The 10,489-nt window shown below is 43.2% G+C and overlaps 1 pseudogene across 1 annotated transcript; it reads right to left on the bottom strand.

Annotated features, from left to right (window-relative positions):
* Positions 1–8,655: 8,655 nt before the first annotated feature.
* On the bottom strand, positions 8,656–10,114 carry LOC308648086 (zinc finger protein 639-like; annotated as a pseudogene). Its single transcript has one exon. The product of its transcript is annotated as a zinc finger protein 639-like (transcript).
* Positions 10,115–10,489: the final 375 nt, after the last annotated feature.

Genomic DNA, 10,489 nt, shown 5'->3' with positions numbered 1-10,489 from the left:
TCCTCCCACGCCCACCCCCAGGCTTTGAAAGCTTTCCAGGTCCACTCGGTTTATTCTCTAATGAAGCATGGTCAGTACAATTGGCCAAGTTGAATGGCACATTTTCCATATGCAGATGAAGAGGCCCATGAGGCCAGGAGAGGCTCAGAGTGGATTTGGATTCTGTTTAACCATGACTTCCCTTTTCTTTTCCCCTTCCTCCTTCATTCCTGCCCTTCTTCTTTGCATAACACTCAATGAGTATCTACTAAGTGATAGATGCTGAGACTACAGAGTTGAACAGATGTAGCCTGGAAAGTGGAACTTATAACCAACCACTGTGCAAACAACAACAAAAAACTACAGATTGCAGTTAGCAGGATTCAGGAGCAACTTTAGATCAAGAAGTTCAGACAAAGGCCCTCTGAAAAATGAATTTAAGCCAGGAGTCCTCAATATTGGCACTACTAGTGTTTGGACCAGACAATTCTTTGTTGTTGGGGACTGTCCAGTACATTGTAGACTGTCTAGCAGCATCCTTGGCCCGCTGGATGCAGTAGCACCTCCTCTTCTCATTTGTGACAGCCTAAAATGTCTCTGGACATTGCCGAATGTCCTGTGGGGACAAATGAGTCCCAAGCACCATTGATTGAAGCCGAGGTCTTAAAGATGAGGAGTCCGTCAAGAAAGGAGTATCCTGAGAGTCTTGTAGGCCATGGGAAAGAATTTGAGCTTTATTCCAAGTAGAAAGTGATCAACACTTTCAACCAGGGGTGACAGTATCTATCGCCCTCTATCCTAGCTGGTGACCTATGCTGGGTTCACAAATCTGACTACTCCAATAAGTTAGGAAAATGGCCAATAAAGCACACAAACGCACAGAAGTACCTTTTCAATAATCCGGGACAACTCTCTGACCTAAGGGGTCCATGGAAAGAGAGAGCCACTGGAATTCTTTATTCTTATATAGGGGACACATAAAGGGAAGTTCCATGGAACATTCTATCTCAAAAAGGGCAAAGGGGTAGAATTACAAAGGAACAGGTGAATGTAGCTCAATCCCACAGGGTGCCACCTACTCCTGGAGCCACACCTCATTATCTGAGCAGAGGTAAAGCCCAAGTTATTTCGGGGTACAAGAATTATCAATATCTCTTGCTCAGGACTTAAGGGCGTGTATTTCCAGAGCGGCTCCCAACAGTATCTGTTTTGAATTTTGCAAAGATCACTCAGGCTGTAGAGTAGAGAATGTGTTGGCTGGAGTGAGTCATTGCAGCCATGGCCACTGCAGTTGTCCATCTGACGTTCAAGAAATAATGATGGCCAGGGTTGGGGTCTTGGCACCAGACATGAAAATAAGGAGGAAGGTGTCCATCAGTTTTGGAATACAGCACCCAGGTTGTGCTGATGGATGTTTTTTCCACATTTTTTATTGGTGCATTATAGTTGTATTAATGATGGGATTTGTTGTTACATATTTGTACATGCACACAATATAACAATATTATGTGCTGATAAATTTGATGTGGAGATTCCATCCTTAAACATACACAGTGCCTCCTTTGTTCCCCAGTGATGTGAAACATTTGCTCAGGGGTTAAACTTCCAGCCTGACCATATTTCTGCTTGCTAGGGGCTCTCATAAAATGTGTAGTTGGGCTAAATACTGTGGTGCACATGCCTATAATCCCAGTGATTTAGGAGGCTAAGGCAGGAGGATAGCAAGTTGGAGGTCAGCCTCAGGAACTTAGTGAGACCCTGTCTCAAAAAAAAAAAAAAAAAATTTAAGAAGGGCTGAGAATGTAGCTCAGAGGTAGAGTACTCTTGGGACTGGACTAATGTTTGATTTGAAAGGATGTGTGGAAAAGATTTCAGGGCCCTCAGTCTCCTGTGAATCTGGCTAATAGTGACACAGGATTTTTAAGTCCCAATTTCTGCTAATAAACCTGGAAAAGCTGATTATGAATGAAAGCTCATCTTGGTTCAATGCTGACATCTTATTTTCAATCTTGGTCCCCTTGGGACCCAGCTCCTCCAACCACACCTTACCCAACCTTCAGTTACCACTCTTGATACAAAATCTACTCACCAGCACCCACTCAGTCCTGGATTCTTATGTTTCTCGATTGAGAAAAAAATGATAGGATGGTGACCTAGAGGTTCAAGCTGAGAGTAAGCAAAGCCATTGGTCCCGATGGTACCTGACCCTTGGCCTGTTGACTGAAGTTGGAAAGTGATTGGCAGGCATTTGAGAAGCAGGCACAGGATGTTTAGTGATAGCAGTGTCATGGGGAAGTGGCGGCATGAAAAACTCTAGCAAAGTATTAGGGGCACAACAAAGGCTTTTGAGTTACTTATTTTTAATTGCAGAGAACACTGTTGCCAGGATTTTAAATCGTGGAACTGTAAGCACATAATTAAGCAAGAGGGCTCAGTTGGCACCATTTGGGATCCCAAGTTGTTGAGGCAGCTTAAGATAATGATCTTCTGATATTAAAATTCAGGAGTTGTGTGTGGAGGTGTCCCCAGCCCTATTTGTGTATTTTCCCTCTGGGGCCCCCAAGTTTCAGGTAAAAATAATCAGCCCTGTTAAGTGTGTGTGTGTGTGTGTGTGTGTGTGCGCGCGCACACACACACATGTGGTTTGTGTGAAAATCCTTATCTAGGTCTAAATCTGGCTGTGACAGTGATGTTCAGTTGAAGGAGGTTCTGGATCCAAAACAGATCGAGCATCTCAGCCCAATTATGAGCCATCTCCGTTATTACAAATGCTTCATGCAATTCCTTCTGCTTAAAATCATAGGATTTTAGAGCTGAATATGAACACAGTAACTATGTTTCAACTTTCTTTGTGAGAAATCTGAGGGCAAGTTGCATGAACTGACTTGTTCAAGGCCACTCAGCGGATTGGTGGTTTTTGGAAATGACCAGAACTGGATCCCAGGCACAAGGGCCCTTTCTGGAACATCCCTGAGCCCCCTCATGTGGCTCTAGGGCAACCTCTTCTCCACTCTCTCCACCCTCCTTCCTTTCACCTGAATTCCCATGCTCTTTGATATCTGTGCTTGTTTTTCCAGTATTTCTGTCAGAAGTGAGGTAACGCTGCTATAGAGGGTTCGTGGACAGAGAAGAGAACATCATAGCCCAGGTAACCAGAGTACCTTGTTTTTTTTTTTTTTTTATTGGTTATTCAAAACATTACAAAAATTGCAGAATCACATTGGTTACACAGAGTGCCTTGTAAAAGGGTAGCTGGCAGCTCACATTTTAAGTCATTCCACCTTGGTGAAGGCCACTTACTCAGTGGATCGTAATGGCCTGGAAGAGTTCCTGCCCCTCCCAAAGTGAGCAATTTCCTCTGTTCAGCTCTGCCTGCACAGGCCTGTTACACCAGGAAGACCCTGTATGTTTACCTAACAACTATGTGGAGTGGAAGCCAACCCTTTCAAGTGATTTAATCCATCCTACATCATCATCAGAGGTGGGTGGGCAGTTGGATGTCCTCCTAGGACAGGAAAACCAATGCACACAGAGTATTTTAGTTTGCTTTTTTGCTGCTATAACTACAAGACCTGACCACAACAATTGTAGAGGAGGAAAAGTTTATTTGGGGGCTCATGGTTTCAGAGGTCTCAGTCCATAGACATCCGGCTCCATTCCTTGGGGCTTGAGATAAAGCAGAACATCATGGTGGAAGAGTGTGGCAGAAAGAAGCAGCTCACAAGATGATCAGGAAGCAGAGAAAAAGATTCTGCTGGTTAGTTACAAAATATATACCCAAAGCCATGCCCCTTGGGACCCAGCTCCTCCAACCACACCCTACCTGCCTTCAATTACCACTCGGTTAATGCCATCAGGGGATTAATTGGGTTAAGATTCCCATAACCTAATCATTTCTTCTATAAACCTTCCTTCATTGTCTCACATGTGAGCTTTTGGGGGGACACCTCACATACAAACTATAACACAGAAGGTTGGTTCTAAGATTGTCCAGGAATAAGGACTATGACCCCCTGCCCTGCTTTCTGCACCTAGACTTTAGACCTTGCTGTTTCCCTGGCAGGTGAAGGATTTTCAAGAATCTCAGTTTCCCCTTTTCAGGCCAATGGAGGTGCCTTATTAGAGGTGGCTAAAGATAAAATATCTGAAGATCTTTGGGATCAAAAAAGCATTTTTACTTGTTTAAGGGGCATCTTGGATGCCCTCATTTCAAATATTCTATTTGGTCCTCTTTATATGTCACGTCCTTCTTCAAATTTACATTCTGAAGACAGAGTTATACTTATTTGCAAATGGAATCTGCCTTCCATCCTTCCTGGTAACTGATTTTTAGCCCCACAAAATCTTCCCTAGCAAGGGTTTGAGAATCAAGTCTGAGTTTAAACCACAGCTCCCAGCACCATATTTTACAGCATTTGCTAATTTTACCTCCCCATGCCCCCTCATGTGCTCCTTTATTTTAGAACTCTAGCCTCCAGTCTTTCTTTATAATATAGACATCCTTCAGTATCTGTGGAGAATTGGTTCCAGGACGCCCCTCACCACACACACACATGTATACCAAAATCCACCAATGCCCAAGACCCTTACATTAAATGGTGTAATATTTGCACATAATCTGTGCACATCCTCCTATCTACTTTAGATCCTCTTTGGATTACTTCAATACCTACTACAATATAAATGCTATGCCAGTATAGCATACTTATACTGTATTGTTTAGGGATTAACAAGAAAAAAGTTTGTACATGTTCAATATAGATCCAAAAAATATTTTTTGTTGTAGCTGGACACAGTACCTTTATTTGATTTATTTTTATGTAGTGCTGAGGATTGACCACAGTGCCTCACATGTGTTAGGCAAGCTCTCTACCCCTGAGCCACAACTCCAGTCCTAGATGCATTTTTTTCTAAGTATTTTAAATTTTTTTTTAATATTTATTTTTTAGTTGTAGTTGGACACAATACCTTTATTTTATTTATTCATTTATTTTTACCTGGTGCTAGGGATCAAACCCAGGGCCTGATGCATGCTAGGCAAGCACTCTACCTCTGAGCCACATCCCCAGCCCACTCTAAGTATTTTTTGATATGTGTGTGTTTGAATTCGTGGTTGAGGATGTGAAACCCATGGATCTGTAGGGCCAGCTGCACTTGGTGCATAACTCAGGGCCTTTGTACTTGTATTTCTTTTTCTCTGGAATGTTCTTTCCTCAGGGATCTATGGTCCTGTACCTTTGCCTTCTTCAGGCTTTTCCATGTCCTCATGTAGAACCATAACAATTTTCTCTCTGAACTTGCAACTGTCCGCCCCCCGCCCCAACCCATCCCCTTCCTTGCTTTATTTTTCTCCATAGGAGTCACTCTCTGGTATCTTATATAATTGACTTATATTTTCTGTTTGTTAGCTTCACGAGGGGAGGGATTTTTGTTACCGGTATTTACTGCCATATCCCCACAGTCTAGAATAGTGTCCAGCCCATGGCAGAAGCTTCACACATATGAATACATAAATTTGAACAAGTAACTTGCCTGAGTTCATGTCCTAACTCTCTTAAAAGGAGAGTGTGAGTCATTCAATGAGATAATTACTACAAATATAAGTAACAGCATATATCAAATTCTTGTTCAGTTTTAAATTGTGTAAAGTGCTTTACAAGGATCACTTTATTTAATTCCACAAAAATCCTATGAGGTGAGTATTCTTTTTACCTCTATTTTACAGATGAGGAAACCAAGGCTTGGAGAAATGGACTGACTTTTCAGGGTCACATACAATTCAGGTCCGTATTCAGTGAGCTCAGAGTCAGCACTCTTGACCCAGACAACGTGTTGCCACAGGTGTAGCCACAGCCCAACCAGTCCTGTTTCCAAGTTTGGCACATTGGAGCCAACCTGTGTGCTCTGTCTACCCCTCTTCTTTTGTGGGCCTGACCCCCATTGAAACCTGACATCTTGGAAGCATCCTCTGTCCTCAGGAGCCAGCACGGTGTGGCAAATGAGGTGGTAAGTTTGCTTGTCGGGAGAACTGGGATAGGACACCTCTTTGTCCCTAACTTACTGTGTTATCTTGGACAATTGTGTTCCTTCCTGGCCCCGGATTCTGCTGGTTTAGTGAGCACTCAAGTCTTTCCAGCCCCAACTCCCTATCAATGTCATAGGACACCACGGACTGTGTGGTGAGTCCTTGCAGAGACTCCTGACCGAGGCTATGGCCTTGCCTGCACTTTGAGAGAGATGAACTGCAGTGGAGAAGGCCCAGAGCATGAAGAATTCTTTTGCCAGACTAAGGAATTTGGAATTTTGTACTAGGCCAATGGCAAGTCCTTAAAAAGTTTTAATCAGGAGAGAGAGGTGATTGCATCTATGTTTTAGAATATCAGTTGGATTGAAAAGGAAAGTGGATTAAAGGCAAGTGAATTAGAAAGAAGATTGTTTTTTTTTTTCATCTAAATGATAGACGACAGTTGCCCAAAGTCAACTGGTCAGGGATAGAAAAAAGTATCAAGAGGGCTGGGATGGAGCTCAGTGGCAAAGCGTCTGCCTTGCATTCACAAAGCCCTGGGTTCGACCCCCCCACAAAAAAAGACAAAAAAAGATTTAAAAAAGATTAAAAAAAAAAAGAAGAAGCATCAAGAAGATTAAAAAAAAAAAAAAAAGAAGCATCAAGAAGGTGAAACCAATGGGATTTGGGGGTTGGATATAGGAGTGAGGGAAAGCTTAGTCCCAAGGACAGGATGATGTGGTTCTCTGAGAAGCTCAGAGAAGAACGCGCGCGCGCGCGCGCGCGCGTGTGTGTGTGTGTGTGTGTGTGTGTGCTGGGAGCATGGAGAAAACCGAGGAGGGTGCTGATAAGTGCTGCAGTTGGGGGCATATTGAGGTGACGGTGCTAGTGTCATGCCCAGATATCCCTGGTAGTGATTTGAAGGAGCCATTCAGAAGAGGTTGGGGTGGAAGTGAGGGATATGAGAACTACCAGGACACAATGATCACAGCAGCAGTGGAGTAGTGAGTCCAACGCAGAGAGACGAAAGAGCCAGGAGAAAAGATGGCTGGAGAACACTCAGTTTTTAAACGATGGCCAAAGGTAGAGGAACTCACAAAGGAACTGAGAAGGAACAGCCTGAGAAGAAGGAAAAGCATGAGTGGGAGCAGAGTCTGAGAATCCAAAGAGGAGGCCAGAGGAGGAGTAACCAGGGCAAAATGAAGCAAGGGATCCTGGCGCAGCCGTCAGCCAGGGGGCGCAGCCGTCAGCCAGGGGGCGCAGCCGTCAGCCAGGGGGCGCAGCCGTCAGCCAGGGGGCGCAGCCGTCAGCCAGGGGGCGCAGCCGTCAGCCAGGGGGCGCAGCCGTCAGCCAGGGGGCGCAGCCGTCAGCCAGGGGGCGCAGCCGTCAGCCAGGGGGCGCAGCCGTCAGCCAGGGGGCGCAGCCGTCAGCCAGGGGGCGCAGCCGTCAGCCAGGGGGCGCAGCCGTCAGCCAGGGGGCGCAGCCGTCAGCCAGGGGGCGCAGCCTTTCCCTTTCAATCAGATTGTAGTAGCACCCCCTCCCCCACAGGGAATCTTAATTAAGCTTTTCCACACCATAATTGATCTTAGGACCATCAGCAAAAAGAATCTCTACAAAAGTTTAACAATGTAGTTAAACTTCCTATTTCCTGCTGCTCTTTCTGTCTTACTTGGCTGGACGCCCCTTTACTAGTGTTTCACATTTATGGACTATCTAGTATTGTAATGATATATAATAGTTTGTAAAAGTTTTCAAGCAGGAAGTGTGTTTGCCATTGCAAAATGGGATTCACAGAGATGTTTCCATTTAAATAAGAAGAGAAAATGTTATTAATTGGGCTCCTTGGTGACAGCTGGCAGAGGAGAAGAAGCCCTCCATGTCTCAGGCACTGACCTTGAAGGGTTAACTTGCCCAGAACAGTGAAAGAAAAAGCGGCTTTTGTGTGAGCTTCTGCAGACTGTGAACTTCTAAGCCCCTTCTCCTACACACTGAGTATAAAGTTCTGAAACTGCCTGAACTAGAGGTTCAGGGGGATTAGTTGTTTACAGTAAGAGCTTTTCCCTCTGAATGTGGTTGCAGCCATAAATAAACAGTAAATCTGCTTCCTGCTGTCTTCAGTGTCTTGCTTTGTCTGTCCCTACAACAAGACAAGAAATATTTCCTGGGCATCTACGGTATGCTTGTTGTGGGCTTAAAAATTGTGCCTATCGTGATCCCAATTCATACTTTGAAGCCTGCTATGGTTGGAACATCCCCTCCAAACTCATGTTGAACTTGAACTGCACTGTGATGGTTTTGAGAGGTGGGATAGTTAAGAGGTGGTCAGGCCACAAGGGTTTCACCCTCTTGAAGGGGTTAATGCCATCAATGCAGAAGTGGGTTCCTGATTAAAAAAAAGGATGAGTTTGGCCCAATTTCTTCTCGGCTTCACTTGAGAAACTTCTGACTAGTTTAATCCACTGTTTTTTTTTTTTTTTAAAGTCACCAAGAATGATTAAAACTGTATACTACCATGCAATTGAATACCACAATTAAGGTATAATTACATACTGGAAAATGTTACTTGTTAAAAGGTAAATCTCATGTTTTTAAAATTACCCATTTTAACATCTCAAAAAAAAGGTTGAATTTATTATTTCACAAAAACATTATGTAAATCAAAGAGAGAATAATCAAGTTGTTTCATGGGCTGGAAGGTGACTTATTAATTCCCTTTCATTTCCAAACCTCATCAAGCAGTCACTACATTTATGAGGCAAGTCAGCCGAATGCTTGAAATCTAGATGAATTTTAAGATCTTCGATCTGTCCTGTTGAATATTCGCAATATTGACATAAATAAATCCCTTCAGATAGGTGTGAATTTAAATGCTTGCAATATTCTAGCACACTTGAAAAGCCTTTCCCACAGTCATCACAAACATGAGGAAATATTTTAGTATGTTCAATAGCAACATGCCTGTTAACATTTGTATGAAGTCTACTCCGAAAACCACATACTTGACACACAAAGAAGTTCTTACATTTGTCAAAGGTAATTTTGCTTAAGAGGCTGTATTGTCCATGTTCTCCATTGTTATACTTATCGCTTAGTTCTATTAATTTACACACATGCTCATTTACAACATGGCTATGCAAGTCTTCTGGATCATTTGTTTCATGTTCACAGAACTGACACAAGTACTGTTCATCACAGCTGTGCTCCTGGAAATGCAGGTAGAGTTCACTGCTTGAGGAGAACTGCACGTCACACTGTTCACACCAATACAGGTGATCGCTAAAGTGGGTGTCTGCAATGTGCTGGCTGAGGTTCTCAAAAATTACTGTCCTGTAATCGCAGTATTTACAAATGTAGGGATCTTCTTCGTGTAGTTTGGCATGTTCAATCAGAAGCATTTTGGTAGAGAAGCTTTCCTTACATACTCGACACACATTTGAATCCGTACGTTTATGCTTCAGGATCATATGCTGTTTTAAATCAGAAAAATATTTACTATTGAATTCACAAAGTTCACATTTATAGAGGCCACTGCTATTAGCTCTCAGTAAAGGCCATTTCTGCTGAGCAGTCACATTCAAAGCTTGGCTCTTGTCAAGAATTTTACAAAGTTTAGCTGGTGGTTCTTCATCAGTTTGGTCTTGGAAGCTCTCGGAGGAATTGTTTTCTGTCTCTATGTCATAATCCTCAGAAATGGCATGCACTTCTACAGCAATGGGGACATCTTCAGTGGTGTGAACTTCTATAGGACTCTCCTCTTGAGTTTGCTGGTTGATTGATTCGGGTGAGTCACACTCTTCATCACAAATTTCTACATCAGCAGATTTTTCTTCAGAAAAGGCAGTGTCGTCTATAATTCTAAGCACAGGACTGGGAACCAGATAGTTCTGATTTCTGTTTCTGGCCTTGATTCCATCTGCAAATTTTGGGAAGTCATTTGATGTCTCGGTATCAGAATCATCATCTTTGTTGTCAAAATATTTTAAGTCTGGCTGTCTCATAGAGCAGACACTGTAACAATGATCAGAAAAAATCCCATTGAATCCATCTGCAATTCTGCTTATTCCAGAGGAATCTGAATAACCAGAAGGGTGTAAAGTCTTCCTTTTTCTTTTTTTTAGGACACTCATTCATATCTTTTCAGTTTGGTATAATTCTTAATATTTCAGTGAGGAAAAATGAATTACAAAGTTTCCACAGGTGGTAAAAAAAATACCTCGATTTTACTGATGAAGAAACATATTCAGTGAAAGTCAAGTCAATTAAGAAATGGCGAAACCAGAGATGCAAATACATGTCTTCTGATTCCTGGACATTGAATAACTCTAACTGTACGTGGGTACATCTTCATGGCTAAGCACTGCCACCACCAAGTTACATCTTGTTTCCAGTTCTTTCTCGGCCAACAATTGTAAGGAGGGGAAGACCATCACCTAAGAAAAACGTTTCCCAGGGGCCCCAGCCGGCCAGGGCGCTCTGTCAGGACGGGCCCTCTCCCTCCCGCGCACC

This window comes from Spermophilus citellus (assembly GCF_964194105.1).
Source record: "Spermophilus citellus genome assembly, chromosome: 4".
NCBI classification, from domain to species: Eukaryota; Metazoa; Chordata; class Mammalia; order Rodentia; family Sciuridae; genus Spermophilus; species Spermophilus citellus.
The sequence above is the reverse complement of the archived record's forward strand: the minus strand, read 5'-3'. Positions and strand labels throughout refer to the sequence as shown.